The 17,427-nt window shown below is 35.8% G+C and overlaps 1 protein-coding gene across 4 annotated transcripts in view; it reads left to right on the top strand.

The window, feature by feature from the left end:
- Positions 1 to 17,427, top strand: part of faf (ubiquitin carboxyl-terminal hydrolase-like faf) — a 1,099,079-nt gene that overhangs the window by 526,422 nt on the left and 555,230 nt on the right. The window lies entirely within an intron of this gene.

The raw sequence follows: 17,427 nt of genomic DNA, 5'->3' as shown, positions 1-17,427 counted from the left end.
TATCATAAAAGTCTGATGCAGTTTTATTCTGATTTTGCACACAAGAATACAACGGCATCCCTTATCCGCTCCACTAAAGACCAACCACTTCCTCTAGACCTACCTTGTGTATACCAGGTCCCTTGCAGCTGTAAATTATCCTACTTTGGCCAAACAGGCAGGACAGCATATATCAGAGTCTCAGAACACAAGGATTACATCCGATTTTACCAGTACAGCCACTCTGGGCTTGCAGACCACGCTCTGGATACTCGCCACAGAATAAGATGGAAGAAAGCCACAGTAATACACCGCAGCAAGTTCAAATATGAAAGACTATTCATGGAATCAGCCTCAGCCCTTAGGAACATGCCAAACCTCAACAAATTTGGATGCATGAGTCTGCCCCAAATTTGGGAAACATTTATCAGAAGAACTGCAGCCCAAAGGCCAAGAACTACCAATATAGCCTGCCAGGGGGCACCATCAGGACTTTAGGAAAACGGTAGCTTCCTAGCTTCTGTTCTCATTTGTGAAGTACTTGTGTGCACTTTCTTTGTATTAAGTTCCCAAGAAGATGGCAATGTGACATTTGCCGAAATATCAGAAAGTATATATTAAAGTTTATTTAATTTATATTTCTAGTCTACGCTGTCAATTCTTTAATTATTAGTTATCATGTCTAACCAGCGTATAAGCCTCTCTACAAGAAAAAGGAAGGAAGAATACAACAGCTTCTGGAGATTAGCCCCAAGTTCATGCTTTTTACAGTATTTATCAGTTAAATTGTAGATAAGTCTGGATAAGTTCTAGCTTTCACGGGAAGTGTTAAAAGTTTTGCTTTGCCTTGAAACTTAGATTTTTTTGACAAGCAGCAATTAATCATCTTACCATTTTCCAATATCCCAGACCTTTTCTGCAGTCTGGGGTCGGGGGGGGGGGGGGGTATATTTTCGTGATATTCTCCACTGAAATTCTGCATCATGTGCAGCAGGTTATGTTTTGAAAATTCGTCATTCCATAACACTTGCATACTGTTCAGTGAACATAACTAAGTGATGCTTTAAAAAAATAGTTTATTAATTTTTCTCACTCAGTTTCATATATAAAATTAAAATCATCAATTTCCAGATACACCCCAAGAGGACACTTTGATAGCACTACACAAAAAATTTGCAATGTTACTGACTTCCTGTTGACAGTTTTCCTTCAAATTAATCTGTTATGTCAGAACTCCAACATTGTCAGATCTTATATTTTGGACTTCTGGTGACATATTTTAGTGATATTCTCCACTGAAATTCTGCAATTCAGTTAAATGGCACTTCATACTTCTTCAGTCCACCTAGTTATTGGTCTTCCTCTGGGCCTTTTTTTTCATGGTATCCAACACTTGTTTTGCTAACTTTTCCTCTCTCATTGTGTTTAAGCAAATATAAATATATGTCCTCATAGTTCTGCTCACATATATTTGAATGCTAATAATGTCAAGTTCCTTCCTGATATCACTATTTATGATAGCATGCCTCCATTCATGCCATACATGGTTTCTGGTCTTTAATGAACTGTTTTATTTCTAACCAAATTCTCAGATCAGTTAGATAAAATTGAAAACTGTGTTGTATACAGCTAATTTAGTGTTTTGACTAATTTCTCCTATTCCATAGAAATTTATTCAATTAAATTTCTACCTTTCTATTCTTCTTTTATCTTTCCAGTAATAGGCCTAATGGCCTGTTACTGTCTCTTCCTGTATTTTCAAAGGCCATCCTCTATTATTTCTCCCTTGAGACCGATATCTCTGTGGGGAGTCTTCCATCACTCATTCTTTCTGTATGTTGTTTCCTTCTCTTTCTATATAAAGATCGATGTAGTCTAAGACAGGTATCACCTCAAGTTCCTTTAAGATATCACTATTTCTTTTGAAGTCGAGTCTATTCTATCCAGCTGTTTTATGCATGAATCTCATTTCAGAGCTTATCACTCTTTTTCTATCTGCTTGAGTTATGGTCCAGGCTTCTGAACCATATGTTAGGATAGGTCTTCTTATTGAGTTATGGATTCTTAATCTTGTTTGCTTTCTTATTAAATTTGGATTGAATATCTGATTAATGGTTTTTGTTATTCCTATATAATTGGTTATTTTATGTTACATGTCTTTTTCTCTTTCATAAGGAAAGTGCTCTCCTAGATATTTGAATGTATTTGCCTGTTATATAATATCATCGTTGATGCAAATTTTGCTTCTAATTGGGTCTCTGCCTTTAAATGCCATGACTTTGGTTTTGGGAGTAGAAATTTCATATTGTATGTTTTTGCTATAATATTTAATGAAAAGGCTGCTTGCTGTAGTGAATCTTTGTTATCTTTAGAACCTGATGATCAGCAAATAAAATTGTGTCGATGTTGGTGCAGTCATTTATTAGAATGCCAAAACTGGTTGTTTCACCTCCACTCTCTTATAATATTACTAATATAAATATTAAAGAGAAGTGGGAATAGACTACATTTGTCAGACACGTGCATTTATGTCGTGACTCAGAATTTTGTGTAGCTATTTTTATTTTAATTTGGTTATTGTTATATATATTGAAAATTGCTTAAATTAACTGATTAGGAATGTTGTCATCTCTTAAAATTTCTAATAGCTTATTATAATTGACTTTATCAAAGGCCTTTATATAATCGACAAATAACATATGGGTTTCTAAATTGAATTTTTTCTCTTTTTTCTATCAAAAGCTTGGGAGTGAAAAAAGTGTGTCGGTGCAGGATCTGCTTTTACAGAAACCATTTTGTTCCTCTCCAAAAATGTTTTCATGATATTTGTTTAATTTAGCCTTTAAGAGATTTCAGTATATTTTATATCTGGTATTTAAAAGGCTACTGCTTCTGTAGTTTTGATATTCATTAATATTGTCTTTTTTGAAGATTGGGATAATCATAGTATTCTTCTGATTTTCAGGTGGTGATTTGCCATTTAGGATATAATTCATGACTTCTAGTAGTATGTACCTGAAGTTGTCTCCAGAACATTTAAAAAGTTTTATATTGATACCATCTTCTCCTGGGCTTGTATGGTTCTTGCATTATTTAAGTGTTGACTTTAAATCTTCAAGAGTAAAGGTGTCTGTAGAATTATTTGCAGATAATGTTTCTGAGAGTGGGTTTTCATCACTTCTCCATAATTCTTTATAGTATTTAAACCAATCTGTATGTTTGTGGTTTATTTATGCTGTTTTCTAGATTGGTAACAAAATTGTTCCATTGAGTTCTGCTCTTTTACATATTTCTCTTTTTGCTTTTGCACAGTTGTACTTATATTCAGTTTTATCACCTGTTTTGTTTCTGCTTTTGTTTGTCTGTGGTGGATGGTGGGAGGGGTTTCTTAGGAGTGTTTAGTATTTTGTTTATTTTATGTGTGGGTTTTCTGAAAACTGAAAATGATAAGGAACCATCTGGGAGACGTGTGATGAGTGTATCCAGGAAGGGCAGACAGTTGTTGCCTTCCAGTTCCATAGTAAAGTGGATTTTTGGATGTTGGCTATTTAAATGTGCTAAGAATGTTTTCAATGTCTCAGGGCCATGTGGCCAAATAGCAAGCACATCATCAATATAGCGTAGCCAAAGTGTTGGTTTGAGAGTGGCTGTATTGATTGCTTGTTTTTCCAGGTGTTCTATGTAAAAGTTGGCTGGGGGAGGGGGGGAAGGGGGGAGCCCATGGCTGTCCCATCAATTTGTTTGTATATTTTCCCTTTCCATGTGAAATATCCTGCATATATTGTGAATTTGAATAGTTCAAATATATCAGGGGGAAAGTGTGACTTCAGTAGATTGAGGGTTTCTATTAGTGGTACATTTGTGAACAGTGAAGTACATTTGTGAGTGTTTTTGATTTTAAAACAGTTCGATATTAATTTGGTGTCTCGGCACCTCTTTAAGAAGGCTAACCTGTTTAGTTGCTGCGCCAATTTCAAATTCATAATACATGCAGGATATTTCACATGGAAAGGGAAAATATACAAACAAATTGATGGGACAGCCATGGGCTCCCCCCTTCCCCCCTCCCCCAGCCAACTTTTACATAGAACACCTGGAAAAACAAGCAATCAATACAGCCACTCTCAAACCAACACTTTGGCTACGCTATATTGATGATGTGCTTGCTATTTGGCCACATGGCCCTGAGACATTGAAAACATTCTTAGCACATTTAAATAGCCAACATCCAAAAATCCACTTTACTATGGAACTGGAAGCCAACAACTGTCTTCCCTTCCTGGATACACTCATCACACGTCTCCCAGATGGTTCCTTATCATTTTCAGTTTTCAGAAAACCCACACATACAGGCAGATACTTACACAAACAATCACACCATCATCCTTCTCAACAATATGGCATATTAAAAACGCTAACCCATAGAGCGAGAGCAATCTGTTCCATTGAGAAGGCTCTTACTGCTGAACTGACTTACTTACACCACACCTTCTTGGCCAACAGCTACAATCCACATAAAATAAACAAAATACTAAACACTCCTAAGAAACCCCTCCCACCATCCACCACAGAGAACTACAACAAAACAGTCACCATCCCTTACATTAAAGGCACATCCGAAAAGATCTCAAGAATTCTAAATAAACATAAACTACGCACTACATTCAGACCATGTAGCAAATTAGCCACCCTCATCCGCTCACCCAAGGACAGCATTCCTCCTTTATCCCATCCAGGAGTCTACTAAGTACCCTGCTCATGCAATCACGCCTACTACGGTCAAACAGGAAGAACTGTGAATATCCGCATCAGCGAACATAAACGATACGTCCGGAATTATCATTATGGGAAGTCGGGCCTAGCAGACCATGCTCTGGATACCCCTGCACACAGGATCAACTGGAAAAACACAAAAGTACTACACAGAAACCCGTATAAATCAGAGAGATTGTTCTTAGAGGCGACAGAAGCCCTAAAACACACTCCAAATCTCAACAAATATGGCTGTATTAACTTGCCGAAGATCTGGGAGACAGTCATATTAAGAAAAAACTAGCACTTTTCTAGGACTTTAGTAATATATGATAGCTTTTTTTTTTTTTTTTTTTCAGGTAGAGGGCGCCAAAATCAGGACTCTAGTCTTTGTGTTGCTGCTACAATTTTGTTTAAGTACACCATGTTGTTTTAGTCTCGCGTATTGTGACAAACAATGTTTTTGTGCTCTGAAGATGCTGGTTATAATACCAGCGAAATATCAGCATCAAGTTAATAAATTAATTATTTACTTAGTTTCTGTGTTCTATTATACCGTTAAAATAATAAACAACAAGGTTATTCTTGTTTAATGTTAAATGCTAGAGCCATTCCTTTGTTTCCCTGATCACTATTTTCTGAATATAATATCTCGTATAACATAACATCTTGTATTTGTTATTTAGAAGAATTTCACTGTTTTTTATCTTTGTTTTATTTATGTCAGTGTATGACTTCTTTAATTCTTTTGTCAGTTTCATTTCTCTTCCATTGATACCTAAATGATAATCTGTCTTGATTTCTCCCAATATCAATTTGGTGTTGCAGTAGCTGACTTTTCAGTTATTCACACTGGTTTCTTAATGAAAACAGTGAGGACCTTGTTTTAGTTGTTTATCCAGGTGATTTCTATACTTGGTATGTAATTCATTGTGTTATGCCTTTATTTTATGTTGTTTTATTGCAATAAGAATAGAGTTTTGTTAGCTAAATCCCAAAGTACCAATTCATTCTCATTCATTCAGTATCCAAGTAAATACATACTATTCAGATGCATTATGACAAGCCCCAGTCAGTTTGCCACATTCCTTAAATGGCTATGTATAAATCTAATTCCTGTCACCTATGCAATTTTGTCAGTTGTATGCCAAATAGATTATTAACTACTTTTGTTCAGTTAATAAAATAAACTCATATCCAGGGTATTTATTATCATCATAACATGTTTATCAAAACACTTAACAAAGACAACTGTGAAGAGATTGAGTGAGAGAGAAATACCAACTAGTATCTTTATTTATGAATAAGTGTGAACGGTATATTGCATGGATGTGTAACAGGGTGTATGAAATGTTTATCTCATAAATGCTGTTTACACATCAACTTTACTGAATAAAGCTAATTATCTCAAAGGGACCTCTAGACACATAACAGCAGAAAATTCATATATTAACATTTTATAAAACAGTAATTTCATTTTCCTTTCTATAGAATCACATGATTTGTTTAGCAGCATAAACAAACAAAATTTCATGGTTTATTGAAATCAATCCATATAACACTCCTACAGTTTCTTGCAAATAAAAACAATATGCACAATATTGAAATCCTGTCTGGTTCCTGCATATCTTGAATTTTTTAGTTTTGTAGATTTTTCAGTGAGAATGCAGTTGATGACTACCACATTCCTGCCTTTATATATATATATATATATATATATATTCATTCAAAATTAGTTACGGCAGAAGACTTTTATTGGATTTAGTTAGGAGTATTGCAAACGCCGCAAAGAAATTGAGAATACTGTTAAAAAGAATAACCTTACAACAGTATACCAAATACTTAAAAAATTAACAGTCTTTAGTTCGTAAGAGCTGAATAATTGAGAATGAGGATACAATAATTATTACTGGTCATGAAAAAAAAAAGTATCGAAAAGATGGTATGAATATTCAAGTATGATTGATAGTTTGGGTCAACAAACTTTAAAGGGAATTGCCTCAAAGATATCAGAGAATAGTGGTTATCCTATACTTAGAGGGGGGGGGGGGTAGAAATAGTTATTTTAAGATCAAAAACAGGGGAAAACACCAGAAATTGACAATATCTCATCAGAACCTATTGTTAATGCACTTCATAAAATATGCCAGCAGGTATGGAACTCTGAGATCTGGCCAAAAGATTCGCACTCCGTTATTCTTATTCCCATTCCATAAAAAGGAAACAGCAAAAGTTCAGTAATTTTGGGACAGTTAGCCTCATCAACCATCCAAACAAAATATTTTTGCCCATCTTAATCTCACAAAGCAAAAATGGAATTCAATTTTTTAGACTCCCAGGTTGGATTTAGAAACAACTGGAATACAATACAAGGGGGGAGCTGGAAAGTTCTGATGAACACTTTAGAACAAAAATTATATGGTTTGTGCAACAAAGGGAAAGGATTTTTTATCAGAGGATTCAAATGATGCAGCAGCGTTGTAACATTAATATAACACTTTGTGGGGAACATGATAATCAACTCATTTCCTTCATGGTGATTATCAGAACCCCCCCCCCCCCCCTATAGACTATATATTTACACTCCTCATCATCCGAGAACAACATGTAGAACATAATAATGTGCCATGATTGTATTGATCTATAGAAAGCCTTTAATTCTATTTGGGATGATGCTATTTGGAAAATTTTATGACATTATGGAATAAATTGCAAATTAATATGACAGATTGAATCCTTGTACAATGGAGCATAGAGTGTAACATATTACCATATATTATTAGAGTGCAAATTACCACTAGTGTTATTTTAACTGTTTCCTTGAATAAGTTGTAAATGAAGCCCTGGAGAATTGTGACATTTGAGTGGCAGTAATAGTGATGGAATCCATACTGCCAATCATTTGCTAGTTGAGAGCCTTTTGAGGTAGCTTAGGAGTTGAATGTTAATGATTCTTTCCATTACTTTAGGAATAATTGAGATGATGGAAATTGGATGTCAGATTTGCAGGATATATATACTAGTGGAATAAGATAGTGTAAATAAGGATCATAGAGTGTGAGTTTGACTCTGGAGTACAGACCTTTGGAAAAATTGGAGGATGCTATCAGGGCCTGAAAGCTTTGTTTCCCATTTGAACAAGAATATTCTGATCTCTATTGTTTAACGTCAAATGAGGCATTGAGTGTTTGGAATGGTTAGGGAACGTTTACTATGATCAGTCATGCAAGAATTGGAGAAGTAGGTAGCCAGGAGTTTGGTATTTTTCTGTGGGTGATGATGCAGTATACCATTTGAGTGTACTAGTGGTGGTATAGTGTTGGGCAGAAGTTACAGCCAACAACTTTGACAGAAGGTATGGGCTGCCATTTGATCAGAATACAAGGCTCTCTCTAAGTCAGTTTTCAATGTGTTAATGATTTTCTTGCAGTTGTTCCAGTCTTGGTGTAAGTAGTATAGGAAGATGAAGTTTTGAATGCAATTCAGTTACATTATGCTTGAGTCTTCTCTTGTATAGCCTTGGCACACTTTTGGAAGAACTAGGACTTAGAAGATGGGAAATGTATTCATGCCAATACAAATTATTTCAGTGATTCAATCAACACATAGGTTTGGGTCAGATGGCCTAAAACAGTAATCTGATGAAGGAAATGCATACTTGTAGTAGTTGCAAAAGTAATCCCAGTTGGTGTTCTTGTAATGCCATACAGCACATGGATGATTGTGTATGTCTTGCTCCATGAGGAACAAGATCTGCTTTAGATTGTGGTCCGAGATGCTTAGAGACAGACAGACAGCATTCACAGTGTAGTTAGATGGGTCACTAGTAGGGAAGATATCCACTGTGTTTGGAAAGTGCTTGGGGTTGTGTGGTATTCTGTTAGGCATGTGAACAATTTATGTAAGATTGTTGGTGGGGTTGCAGTATTTAAAAAATAATAATAATATATTAATTTATAAACTCTTATTTAAAAAGATATTGATTTACAGATATTTCTATGGTGATTTTATAAATCTATAGTTGAAAAATGTTTATATGTAAATATGATTATATTCATACAGTGATTTTTTATATATTTAAATGTAGGCTTATATTTATAGCCAGAGTTGCTGATGTACTATTAAACATTAAAATAACAATAACAAAACTCTGAGACTCATTTCATTCATTTTCTTATAGATGTCCTTTTTCTGCTTTGTTTTTGCTTTAGGCATTTCCATATTTATAGAAAAGACAGTCTTCACAGCCTACACTATACAGTAATGATGTTACCCTTTAAAGCTGGAAAGTACCAAGTTTAAATCCCATCTAGGATGTTAAGAATCTATATAAGGGCTTTTCAAGTGAAGTTGAGTTTGCTGGCCTCATACAGAGATGACAGGAAACACAAACAGCTCAGCCAATCCTGTAATGACACAGCATACAGATATACTTCTCATCTTGGGGAAAAAAACAGTGGAATAGCAGACTACCAGCATTAAAAATGACTATAAACTCTAGATGAGGTATTGGGCCTATCAAGTGAGAGAAAGAGAATGGATACTACTTCTCCAAATTGGACACCGTCATTCCTCTTTCCTCTAACCATATAAAAACACAAGCAGCTGCTAGCTAACATCTATGCACAGTCATAGCTTCAAATTTAATACCATCTACTTTTCCTTCTCCTCTTTCACTTCTTCTAGAGGGCAGTGTTGGCTTCCTTCTCATGAACTGGATCTGATTTCAACCTCCAGTACCTTAACCCGACACAGAAATTACCTGACAGGATCAGATATCTATCTTTCTAAATTGACATTACCTCTTGCCTTTCTGTCAAAAACACATTATCTGAGTAGTTTCTACATCCTCTAAAAAATGTAATTTATTTTGCTCAAGTTGCAACTTTATGCCTTATTCAGCTACTAACTTGCACAAGTCTCTAAGATAGCTCAGTCTTAGAATATGTTCATATATTTGGTGTGGTATACCAAAAATCAAAAATTCTTAATGCTATCAAGAGGAATGGTTATTCAGCAGATAATTGATAATAAAAAGCAGATAATAAACTTTTTTATTCTGCCACCTCTCATGTGTTGGCTTTATCTATCTATCTATATATATATATATATATATATATATATATTCTAGGGGCTCTGCCCCATGACGGCTACAGCGCCCAACCTCCTGTGTTCCAGACTGGTAGGCCGGTTCTCCTTGAATTCTGATGACTCGAATTTTGAAGACTCGATACTCAGGGTAACCCCTGAGTTTCAAAACGTTTCAAATAACTTGACAAAAACCTTACAGCCTACATCCGTTTCCAATTTCAGCTTATCATTTTAAAGTATAGGGTATATATATATATATATATATATAAACTGCTTTAGTTTTTTGAAAAATTCTTCCTCACACTGTTTTACTGGACTCCACTTGCTGGCTGTGTTCAAGATAAAGATATATACCAAATTTCTTTTTTCTCTGTAAATTGTCTACACACACACACTGCACTTTAGGTACTGTAGATTTTGCAGCCTGTTGTGTGTGATAAGTTGATATAAAAAAAATCGATTTAGGTTTATCCCATCCATGAAAGGCTGCTAAGTCTATAGTACATGGATGGGCTGATTTTTAGGTAATCAGAAATCCCACTCCAGAGACCAAACACTTTTTTTTTTCCCCAAGGCACTTCGGGTCTTATAAGGGCCATAGTCTCGCATTCAATATTAAAAAAAACATTTACTGTCTAAAAACATTTACAAAATTGGCAAGCCATCTTTTGATTATTATTATTATTATTATTATTAACCTCTCTACCGGCCATGGTGGATGAAATAGTGATACTAAATTGCACGTCTTCTTCATGTTATTCAAGAGGTGTTACAGAATCATATCCAGATTTTGCTGAACGTCTATTGACTTCATGGCCAGTTGGGGTGTTAACAGAGATCTCCAGGGAGTCAGAGACTCATTGAGGGAAGCCACACACACACACCAGCTATCATAAACATCATCAAATTCATGCCATGTACCCTCAAGGAGGTGTACAGGATATGATAGTACTACATGAAAAATTTACATTATTACTAACTTCCTATCTACAATTTTCCTCCAAATCAGTCTGTTACTTGTAAAGACTCCAACATTATCAGATCTTATATTTCTATCGTCTAAGGCACTTTGTACCATATCAATCCACCTATTCTTGGTCCTCCTCTGGGTCGTTTTCCTGCAAACCTGGCTAATCTTTCCTTAAACAGAATCGCCCTTTCTGCTTAAGTGACCGTACCACCTGAGATTAACTCTAGTAATACATTCCTTGATGCTGAGAGTGTCAGGTTCTTTCCTAATATCCTCGTTTTTAATATGATATTGCCATTGATGCCATCTGTTCACGCCTCTATATCTATTATCTGGTCAAATAGAATCTAGTCTTTGGTCAAATGTTTTACTGCTGACCCAGCTCTCAGATCCATAAGTTAAAACTGGTTTGAACACTGTCTTGTATAGAGCTAATTTAGTATTCCGACTAATTTCGCTCTTATTCCATATGAATTTATTCAATTGACTTCCTACCATTCCAGCTTTGTTGATTCTGTTGTCTATTTCCACATTTAATTTACCATCTTCATAAAAATCGTGCCTAAGTAGATGAAATGTTTTACTTGTTCCACAGGTTCTCCATTCACAATGCAGTTGACATTTTCAACGATTCTGCCTATTTTCATTGTCTTTATCTTTTTATTGCTGACCTTCATACCATATCTATTACAACAGTTATTCAATTTAGTCAGGGAATCTTGCACGCTTTTAGCGGATTTATTCAGAAGTATAACATCGTCCGCATAAAGCAAAGAGCTGACATTAACATCTTAAATTTTGATATCATGTTTAATACCACTTTCCTTCATAATGTGATTCATATAGATAATGAATAACAGAGGGGATAATGTACATCCTTGTCTCACACCAGATTTAACATTAAACCATCTTCCTGTACTTCCTTCAATTCTAACTGCTGGCTTACAACTCAAATAAAGACTAATATTGCTTGACATATAAAGCCGCATTGACACCATATAATTGTAGCGTATTGAATAGCTTATCTCTTGGCACCTTGTCATATGCCTTTTCCAGATCGACAAAACTTAAATACAGATCTTTGTTATATTCCCATGATTTCTCAACTATTTGTCGTAAAGTAAAAATCTGATCCTGACAGCCTCTGTTTGGCCTGAATCCAGCTTGTTCTTCACCAAGCTTTTCTTCCACAATTCTTCTCAACCGTTTCTCAAGTATACCTGCATAGATCTTGCCAGGAACACTCAGTAGGGAAATATCTCTGTAATTCTCACATTCAGTTTTATTTCCCTTTTTATATATGGGTACCATGAGAGCTCTACTCCAATCATCGGGAATTCGTCCCTCTGTCCAGGCTTTCTGAACTATGCAGTGCAGCCACTGTAAGACTTTTATACCACCATACTTCAGCATTTCTGGTCGAATATCATCTACTCCTGCTGCCTTTCCACATTTCAAGCCTTTGATGGCTTTTTCTACTTCAAGTATGAATATGTATTCCTGACCGTATGCCTGTTGAGTGTTTTTTACCACTGTGCTATCACTGCTTGTTTCGTTTAGCAATTTTTCAAAGTAATTACTCCATACTTCAAGGACATCATTTTCTCCCATTTTCATGTCACATTTATCATCTCTAACTCATTTTGCAGCACTCTTTCTTCCATTTCTAAACTTCTTCTACAAACTCCAGAATATTTGCCAACTTCTTGTTATTTATTTTCTATGTTCTTGCCAAAATCCTCCCATGACTTTTGTTTAGCTAGTTTTACACAGTGTTTAGCTTTCTTACATTTGTCTCTATATTCTCTAAGAGCACAAGCTGACTTATTTGCCAGGAACGTTTGATATGTGTTCTTCTTTACTTTCACTGCCTCTTTATCTTCCCGTGTCCACCATGGACTTCTGATTTTTCTATTCTTGCAGACAACCTCACCACATCCCTCTCTGGCTGAATCAATCAGGATTTTCTTCACAGCTTTCCACTGAATCTCCAAGGTTTGGTTCCTGTTCTCAAACTCTTTCATTTTTTCTTCAATAATCTTTGCGTATTTTCTTCTACAATTCTCATCTGAGAGCTGTTTAACTTTTATTCGCTTTGAAACTTTCTTACATGTTATTCTTTTCAATATAAAATTCAATTTTATTCTGCTCAAGACTAAATAGTGATCACTTCCAATTTCAAATCTTCTATACACTCTGGTGTCCTGCACCAGCGAGAAAACATCACTATCAACAATAACATAGTCAACGAGATTTTTCTTATTCCTTGGCCCTTTTCTCCATGTGAATTTGTGCACATTTTTATGTTGGAACATGGTGTTAGTAATAACCAGTCCATGTCCTGAGCAGAAATTCAACAGGTATTTACCATTATTATTAGCTTTGTGTATATCTGACAATCATTTCCTACTCTGCTATTTAGATCCCCAACAAGGACCAACTTTTCCTTTTCAATTGTGTTGGTTGCTTTTTCTAAAGCCTCAAAAAATTCTTCCACTTCTACCTTAGTAGAACCTTCTGTGGGACCATAGGCACAAATAAGTCTCATTGTCCAGTTCCCCATTCTGATATTTGTCCAAATCACTCTACTTGACACTGCCTGCCATTCAAGAAGATGAGCCTTGTATTTAGTGTTGAATACTATGGCTACTCCTTCTTTTCCTTGATTGTTATTGCCTGAATTTAACATTTTGTATTTATTGCTCAGAAAGATCTCACCAGTTTTTGTCTTTTTTTGTTTCAGTCACCCCTATTATGTCGATCTGGTACTTATGTAATTCCTCATCTAGCTCCATTTGTTTGTCATTCAGGCTTCTTATGTTGATAGTACCGATCTTTAACTCTGGTGATGTTGAGTTGTGGAATGTTTTCAGATTTGTTCCAGTAGCCGACTTTTTGCTCTTTGCACTGGTTCACTGGCGAAAACAAGGGGGGTCTATCATAAACTTATTCTTGAATTCATTCACAGTGCTTGTACTCACAACATCCAAAGGCAATCTATTCCATTCCTATGACTGTCTCCACATGAGTATTTATTTGAATGGTTCATTCTGTTTCCAATCTATCATCACAGTCTGAGAGAAAAATCTAGCCCTCACACCCTTCAGTCTCAGCTTCCAAGTATGTCCTCTCGTCCTTTCCTCACCCTCCATAAATTGAAAAATGTCATCAATTGAAATCCTGTATGACCCTTTCAGAAGTTTGTAAGTTTCAATCATATCACCCCGTCTTTCTCCTGTTTACTAGTATCTGCAGTCTACAAATTTGCAATCTGTCTTCATAATCATATTCTACAAACCTGATATAATTTTTAGCACACTCCTTTGTACTCTCTCCAATATATCAGAATCACAATGGCAACCAGGAGACCAGACCTGCGCACAATAGTCCAAGTGAGATCTTATCAAGGCCTTGTAAAGAAGCAAAATAACATCCTTATTTTTACATGTGAATGTTCATTTTAGCATTGCAATTATCTTTTGAGTTGCGCTATTTGCAAGCTTTGCCATATGACCGCTGAAATTCAACTTCCTATCTATTAACACTCCAAGATCCCTGGCCTATTCAGTTTCTTTTAGCCTAATCCCATCAATATAATATTACATTGGATATCTAATCACGCTGAAGTGAATGACTTTGCATTTACTGACATTGAACTGACACTCATTTTCCCATGCCCACAATTCCAGACTATCCAAATTATTCTGCAAGTACTGCATATCAGCAGCATTTCTGATTACCCCCTATCTTTGCATTCATCAGTATAGCTGTATGTCGCTTGTCAAATCCTTCCCAATATCATTAATGTACAGATTGAATAACAGTGGACCAAGCACTGATCCTTGTGGTACACCGCTTGTTACCTTAAATCTTGCAGATTCATAACCCCTGTATACTTATTTTCGATATCTGTCAGTCAGTCAGCCATCTTATCCATGCTAATATTGTATAACTTAAACCCATTTTATTCAACAGTCTACCATGATTTATTCTGTCAAAAGCCTTAGCAAAATCCAAAAGTAACATGGTGTATCCATTCCCTTTGTCTAGTTCAATGGTAACTTTTTATAGAATGTGAGCAAGTTGCCAAAATACAACCTTCCCTTAGTAATCCCATGTTGTTCATTGCAAAGTAGAGATTCACTATCAACCCATTTCTGAACGTGGGCCCTAACAAATTTTTCCAAAATCTTCATCACCACTCCTGAGATACTAATTGGTTCGATAGTTGAATACATTGGTCTTTACACCACCCTGGTGCAATGGAATTACCATACATTCTTTCCATTGCTACGGAATCTTCCCTGTTCTGAGACTCATATTAAACAGCCTGGTCAAACGAATGGCAAGTTCAGCTGAGTGCCTTTTTAGCACACTGAATTCTTATTCAATTTGTGCAACAGCTCTAACACCTCAGCCTCACATACCTGCGTTTCTTCATCTAGTGAAGAGGTAATGGTGAAAGCAATGTTGCATTCACCAGGTTGATAGCTTTTAACAAAATAGGCACTCATTAACTGAACAACTTCTTCTGCATCTGTAACTCTCAAGCCAGCTGTATTTATAAGTTATTCTTTCATATTCGTTCTTTTTTTTTTTACTTGCAGCATATCAATCGAATTCTTGTTGGTTGTCTTTAGCATGACAGTTTCTTTTCTTACTCAAACTTTGTTTTGGGTATGAAAAGAGTTGTGACTAATCTAGCCTGCTGCTTATAACATTCATAATGAATGTCATTCTTATTCAAACGGTATTCCTTCCACATCATCCTTTTCTTATGAATCTCTTGCTTAATAAGATTATACATCTGTTTGACTTCTATTCTATTTATTCTTCGAACTCTCGGGACACATTCTGATATCGCCCCATTTAAGTATTGTTTAAATGCTTCCCATGTTTAGTATTATTCTCAGTATACTCCTCAATTGGTCATAATTTCCTGCTTTGTAGTTCAGCATGTAACCTTTTCTGAATGGAACATTCATAAACTTAGTCCCTTTCCAAGTGAGTATTGCATGATCACGTCACCAACCAGAGGCAGATTTGATTATAGTGTCAGAGAGCATTTCAGTTAAGTCTTTAACTGAAATGCTCTCTGACACTATAATCAAATCTAACATTCTTTCCTCTCAAGTTCCTTCTGTCTGAGGAAGTTGATGCTTGAGGAAGTTGCCTGCAACAGCTCAATAAATGCATTTTCATTCTTCTTAGTTTCTACTGCTACCAATCAATATTTGGATAATTAAAGTAGTCCCATTATTCAATACTCTTTTTATGCTCATCTTTTCTATTTGGTAATGCATTTCTTCATCACTAGCAACCAATCTACCAGGTCTGTAACAACCCCCCCCCCCCCCACTATGTAGTTGATCTTGTTAGATTCCACCTCACACCAGATGGTTTCAAACCCATTGCCACAAGAAATACTGCTAGCAGTAGTACTACAATCATAGGTCTTAACTCTAACTGGATTCAAGTCATCTGATATCATTAGCAGCACACCCCCTCCTATCTATTCTTCCAAAAAATACTGTATCCTTGACACTCGATATCAGTTAGTAGGTCTGATTCTGATAGCCAGGTCTCACTAATACCTACAATCTGAGGTTGCAACATATTGACTAAGGCAACAAACTCTATCCCTTTGTTTTTGATACTCCTAGCAGTCATGTACAGACATAATAATCTACCTGTTTGTTCTTTTGTATTGTCTTGTCTGCAGTCTGCCTGACACAGTTGGACAACTTGCAGATCTCTATTCTCTAATGCCTTACACATATAGACATCTTTGCACACATTTGATGAGTGACCTGGATGAACACAAACCCGAAATCATTCTCTCCTCGTCAACATTTCCATGACAAAGGCCATTCGCATCATTAACACAGTTATATAACATTTGTCACTCTTGCACTCACATTCACATCATTCCTTCCTTTATAATTTAGTTTCCCTGACTCTCTGTTTAGGTCTCATACCAGTTATTAGTTTTTCTAGACTCCTGATACTAAACACATTCAGGTGTAGGCCGCCCCTCTTATACAATTCCAGTGTTCCCTGAAACTCAACTCCACACATCCAAAAACTCGCATCCATTCCTTCTACCCACCCTACGCATCGAATCGTTTGCCATCGTAGCCCTTCTTAATTCATTTTTATCATAGCAAGGTAAAATACTGACGATTTTCACTTTCTCACTCTTTACTCTCACTTCTTCCAACAACCCTTTCATATCCTCTCTCATACTGAACTTATTGCCAGTTAAGTCATTTGTACCTACTACAACTACGATTTCATTTACTTTTCTTTTCTGTTTTTGAATTGCTTGCGTTATATTTTTAATTTTCGCTCTGAAATATCGATGTTATAACTCTCTCGTCTATAGCATGTTTTATTATAGAGTCACCATACCAAATAACTTCTTTCTTTTTACTAACAATGTCACTTACGTGATTTCCTTTATTTCCTGACTTACCTGTTTCCTAATGATCTGCTTCATCTTCGCTATTTTGGTGGTTAATTCATTTTTATTAACCTCCTCCATGTATATAATAACCTCATTAGCAGGGCTAACCTTCTTTTCTTGCCTGCAGTGTTTTTTTTTTTTTTTTAGCATTACATTTCTTCCCTTTTTT

The sequence above is a fragment of the Typopeltis vanoorti genome, chromosome 12 (genome assembly GCF_054136105.1).
Source record: "Typopeltis vanoorti isolate ZY-2024b chromosome 12, IOZ_Tvanoo_1.0, whole genome shotgun sequence".
Taxonomy (NCBI): domain Eukaryota; kingdom Metazoa; phylum Arthropoda; class Arachnida; order Uropygi; family Thelyphonidae; genus Typopeltis; species Typopeltis vanoorti.
The sequence above is the reverse complement of the archived record's forward strand: the minus strand, read 5'-3'. Positions and strand labels throughout refer to the sequence as shown.